The sequence below is a fragment of the Sinohyriopsis cumingii genome, unplaced genomic scaffold (assembly GCF_028554795.1).
Source record: "Sinohyriopsis cumingii isolate HCF-2022 unplaced genomic scaffold, ASM2855479v2 utg000938l, whole genome shotgun sequence".
Classification (NCBI taxonomy): domain Eukaryota; kingdom Metazoa; phylum Mollusca; class Bivalvia; order Unionida; family Unionidae; genus Sinohyriopsis; species Sinohyriopsis cumingii.
In genome coordinates, this window is record NW_028315944.1 from 2,331,677 (window position 1) to 2,337,737 (window position 6,061).

Below are 6,061 nucleotides of genomic sequence, written 5' to 3' on the forward strand. Positions count from 1 at the left end.
CGTCACATTCCCTATATAGAAGCACTAGCGTTTGTGCGCAGTCAATCCATGCGACACAGTTAGCATAAACATGATGGAAACAGAAGACAATCAATTGGGGTGCACCGGCCATGGAGACAACCCAAGGGAACCCGGACTTACTTCCAGAAGAGGTGAATTGGGATTTTGTGGATTTTCTTTCGCAAGAATTTGTTCCGGAACCAGTACCTTCGCCACCTTCTCCTTCTTTACCACACGTGGAGAATTTTAAACAGAGACAGAAAGAAGAATTGGAGAAATTCATACAACAGCAAAAGGAAGCGGAACAAGATTTTCTCCACAACAGCAAGAAGAGGTAAGAAAGAAACAACAAGAAGAAGCAGCAAAAAAAAAAAACAAGAAGGTGAAAATCAAACGGTTACGATACTGTTAGACATTTTAGCGGAGTTAAGAAGTCTGAAACAAATGTATCAGACTTCTTTATTACGACCGATGAGAAAAAGACCTTCCCAAGCTAAACAATCCAACCCTGTCACAATACCTACCATACCACCCTTATTAATTTCTACCAAATCATCGACAGCACTTAGTCCAGAAGTAGGCCTTGGCCGTGGCAAAGCCTTAAGGCAGTTAAAGTTGATTGCTTCCTAAGTTTGTTGTTTAAAACCAACAAATACCCAAAGGCCCTTTTCAGGGCCACCCATTTCTCTCGAAAAGAGATAGTATTTCAATTGCCAACATCAATTAAAACTTTAAATTTTTTTTTTACCCATACAGTACGTGTGAATGGTTGAGTGCGTGAGTGTAGTTTCTTAGTTTTTAAAAATCAAAACCAAGAGACACTTACTTTTTATAGACTGTCTATTCTGGCACAAATTTTACAATCCAAATCACAACACAACATAACCGTTTAAAAATTCATAGGCTTCTTCTTTGTCTGTCTTCACTCTCTCTTTTTTTTAAAAATGTCTTTACTTTCACAGCTTTTTCATCCTTTTCATCCTCACTCTCTTCCCTTCTTCTTTTTTTTTCTCCTGTTTCTGTTTCTTCACCTGTCTGCTTTCTTCCTCTTTTTCCTCTCCACAACTCCCCTCTTCTTCTTCTTGCTCCTGTTGTTTCTTAGGGCAATCTGGAGACCAATGTTCTTTTCCTTGACAATGATAACAGGTATCTTGAATTTTTTCTCTTCTATCCCCTGTTTTTTTTTTTTGACGGTCTGGACACTCTGAAAACCAGTGTCCTTTATTCTTACAGATATAGCAAGTATATTGACTTTTATCTCGAAAGGAGGGTGAGTAGTCCGTCGGCTGGTCTGAAGAAAATTTTCTGATGACCCCTCGCAAAGCTCTGATGAAAAGTTCGCTCTGTGTAGTCTCGTCCATTGTTCTGCTCGGTTTGAGAGTGAAATGAATAGTGGAAGGACAAGACACACACCCTTTATATATATGCTGGTCTGTCATGGATATAAAGTGACCCATGGTGTTTAAACTTTAGTCATTTGACTTTTGCAGTCAAGATCAAACGATCCAATTCATTCGTGTAGAAAGGAGAAGAAAGTAAGAGACAGAAACGTGATCTATCGCCTCGTACCATTGCTGAAGTCTTGGCACAAATTCATGCCAGTGATTTTGAAGAGGACATGAGTGAACCAGAATCCAAACCCAGAGAGTCTGCACCTAGTCAAAGTTCACCAGTCAACCCTGAAAATTACTATCAATTCTAGAGGCGGAAAAGCGATCCTCTAGAAAATTTAGAACCACGGCTTACACTTACAGGGTGAAGTTTAAAGATTTCAAGGCCGACGTACCATTGGAGAAAGCAGAAGGGTTCATCACCGAGATGTGGGATTCTTTGCTCACCACACTCAAGCGACAATGTCAACCCAAAGAATACGATCGCTTGAGACTTTCCATAGAACACGACGGTCTGAAATCCCCTGTTTGGATCGAGTTTAGCAGTCCCGCAGAATTGACCCCTTCCAAAGTTATGGACAAGATTCAACACTTGCAACATTCCAATGACCAATTCGACATCACCGATGGAAAAGCGACACTGTCCATAACCCACATCTCTCCTCCTCAAGGGACTGGACAACGCAGAAAGGTGATATTGGTGAACGGCCTTCGCAGCATTAAGTGTAGCCTCGTTCAAATTCACAATTCTCAAGACAAGATGTGTTTAGCCAGGGCTATCGTGGTGGGACGAACCTATGCCAACAAGAACGACACGGTAGAATGGAAAGGAGACTGGAAAACTATTCGACAATCGGACCAAGCCAAACAACGAAATGAAGCAGACCTCCTGTTACAATAAGCGGTCTGTCCAAAGACACACCCTGTGGCATTCCTGAAATGCAAAAATTGCAAGATGTCCTAGCTCCACGCTACACCTTGAAAGTGCACCCTCAAGAAGTGCGCGGACCTCTGTTGTTTAGAGGTCAAGATTTTAAAGATGGAAAATACATTCATCTCTATCATCACGATGAACATTTCGACACCATTACCAGTATTACCGCATTCCTGGGATATGGTTATTATTGTGAGAAATGTGACTATGGCTATAACAATCGAGAGCAACACAAGCATTGCGGATCGAAATGCTCAGGATGTTTGGCCTCTCAATCCTGTCTTGACAAAGGACAAGAAAGAGTGCATTGTCCTACTTGTCTGCGCACGTTTGTCAGCCCTGCCTGTTACCAACAACATCTGAAGACACACGGTTCACAGCAGAAATGTACTTGTCAACTCCTGAGATTGTGCCCTACGTGTGGACAAGGCATATGTACCAATACTGCCAAGGCACATGTATGTCGAGGAAAGAAAAAATGTCACATTTGTCACCAAATCGTGGACTTAGAACACCAATGCTACATGCAAAAATACCAACCCAATCAAGAGAAAGATGATGGTCGCAAGAAGAAGAAAGGCAATTTCATCTTTTTCGATTTTGAATGCATGCAAGAGACATGCATTCACATTCCTAATTTCTGCGTGGCTCATCAAGCCTGTGAGAAGTGCATTCAAGAACCTATCTTCAGTTATTGCCCTCACTGCAGCAAGATTCCTGGAGGACGTGAAAAAATATTTCGGGGATGGAACACGCTAGCCGATTTTGCCCGATGGGTCTTAGATCACATCGACAAGACATGGAGCCAAGAGGACATCGAACGTTACCGAGATTGTCATCGTCATGCCACGGTGATGGCTCACAATTTCTCGGGATATGATGGACAGTTTCTTCTCAGATGCTATACGGAACATGGTACCGAGCGTCCTAAAGTCACTTTGAACGGAGTCAAAATCATTTTCATGCAAATGGGACAAGTACAGTTTAAAGATTCAATGAGCTATTTGGCCATGACTTTGAGTCGAATGCCTAAAACGTTTGGAATGACAGAAATGGCTAAAGGGTACTTTCTACACTTTTTCAATACGGAAGCCAATCAACACGCCATTCTACCCCATTTGCCTGAGGCTCACTATTACGACCCCGACAACATGCGTACCGAACAACGAGAACCTTTCTACGCTTGGTACCAGGCTCACGCCTCCGACCCTTTTGACTTTCAGGAAGAAATGCTAAAGTATTGTCGTTCCGACGTGGACATTTTACGGCGTTGCTGTGGAAAATTTCGAGAACTGTTCATGGAACACGGAGGGGACGATCCTTTGAAAGAAGCTTGCATCATTGCCAAAGCATGTTCCTTAGTCTACCGACAACGATTCATGCCTGAAAACACCGTGGCTGTCATCAGTCCTCAAACGACCGTCTATGTCAAGCGTCAATGCTCGGTCAAAGCCATACGCTGGTTACATTACTTGTGCGACAAGGAAGACAAATGGATTCAGCATGCCCGCAACGGAGGGGGCGAAAAGACCATCGGAACGTATTCGGTCGATGGCTGAGACTTAGAAAACCCCAAGATCGTGTACGAGTTTAACGGTTGCTTATTTCACGGATGTCCCGTCTGCTAACCTGATCGTGGCCCTAAAAGTCAGTTTTTACATCGAACCATGGAAGACTTATACCAGGACACTTGTCAGCGGCGCTTGAAGTTAGAACAGCAGGGATACCAAGTGGTTGAAATGTGGGAACACGAGTACGATCACCGTTTGAAAATCGATACCGAGTTTAAACGCATCGTGGAAAGTTACCAGTTCATGGACTCCCTGAACCCGAGGGATAGTTTGTACGGAGGAAGAACCAATGCCATCTGTTTGCTGTACCAAGCCAAAGAAGAGAAAGGAGAAGAAATGAAATACTTGGACGTGTGTTCGCTGTATCCCCTACGTGTGCAAATATTGTCGCTTTCCTGCAGGGAACACGCGATTGCTAACGGAACACATCGACCTGAAAAACATTCGACAATACGAAGGTCTGATCAAGTGCAAAGTTTTACTTCCCACGAACTTGTACCATCCCGTGTTACCTAACCATTGCCAAGGCAAGCTGATGTTTCCCTTGTGCCGTACTTGTGCCGAAACGTGCAACCAAGACCAGCCTTGTCAGCACACCCAGGAAGAACGCACCTTGACAGGGACGTGGGTTAGCGTGGAATTGTTCAAAGCTCTGGACATGGGATACCAACTGTTAGAAGTGTACGAAATTTGTCACTTTCCCAAGAGACAACAATACCACAAGGGTGACCCCGGTCAGAAAGGCATTTTCTCAGACTACGTGGATGCTTTTTTGAAACTGAAACAAGAAGCCAGTGGCTATCCTTCCTGGTGTCACACTCCCGAAAACCAAAAGACATTCAAAAAGAAATACTGGGAACAAGAAGATATCCCTTTAGACCACATCGAGAAAAATGAAGGCAGGCGATCGTTTGACAAAATGATGTTAAATTGCTTGTGGGGTAAAATGGCACAACGACCGTGTTTACCCAAGACGGAATATTTGACAGAACCCTCCCGCTACTTCCAGATGATTCACGACAAAACCAAATACATGAAACACGTGGACGTCGTTCGCGAGGATTTGATCTTAGTTAATTACGAAGAAGATGTGGACTTTGTAGAAGCCGACGAATTTGGAAATGTCATCATTGCGGATTACGTGACAGCTCATGCTCGCTTAAAATTGGACGAAGCTTTAGAACTGTTAGGGGAACGTGTCCTGCACTTTGACACGGACAGTTGTATCTACATCGAGCGCACGGGTCAACATCACCCTGACATCGAAGGAGACCGTTTAGGAGCCTGGACAGACGAGCACCCCGACGAGAAAATGTTATGTTTCGCGAGTGGCGGTCCTAAAAATTACGGCTACGAATACCGGAACCCACAAGGAGAAGTGCACCACACGGAGTGTAAAGTGAAAGGACTGACTCTGAATTATCGTACCAGTCGAGTGGTGAACTTTGGCGTATTGAAAGAAGCCTTGCAGTCTAGAGAAGATGAAAACTTTAAAGTGACTACCTACCAGCCAAACAAGATTGTACGTTTGCCCACTCACCACATTGTCAGTCGACCCTTGGAAAAAGTCTATCAAATCGTGTACCAGAAGCGAGTGCGACTTCCCAATCACTTTACTTTGCCTTATGGACATGTTGGTATAAAACATTGGTTGTAAGAGGATAGCCACTCACCAGAAGAATGACTTCGTCACAGCAAGAATCGAATGAGAAATCCAATGAGAACTCCAAGTTCAAACCCTACCATTTTCCGGTTTTCTTGCCTGACTATTGTGATTGTGCCCGTCGATTGGAAACGTTTCAAAAATGGCCCACGGATAGGGAAGGATTACCTACTTCGAATGTTTTAGCTAGAACAGGATTTGTCTAATTGGGTCCTGAGACTGGATTGGGATACGAAGTACAGTGTTTCAGTTGTGGCCTGAAGTTACGAATGGATCTATGTATCTATAAAGATTCAGCTATTCTGGAACATACTCGATGGTCTCCGCACTGTCCTTACCTTTCTATGGCCTTTCCACCCATCACATTACGGTACAATTATGACAGCACCTCAGAGACGGTACCTTCCAAAACAAGACATAAAAAAGGAACGATGTACAAGCTTGAGACTTCATTGCGACTAGTATAAAAAGGAACCATAGGCAAGATCGATAGTGTATTGTG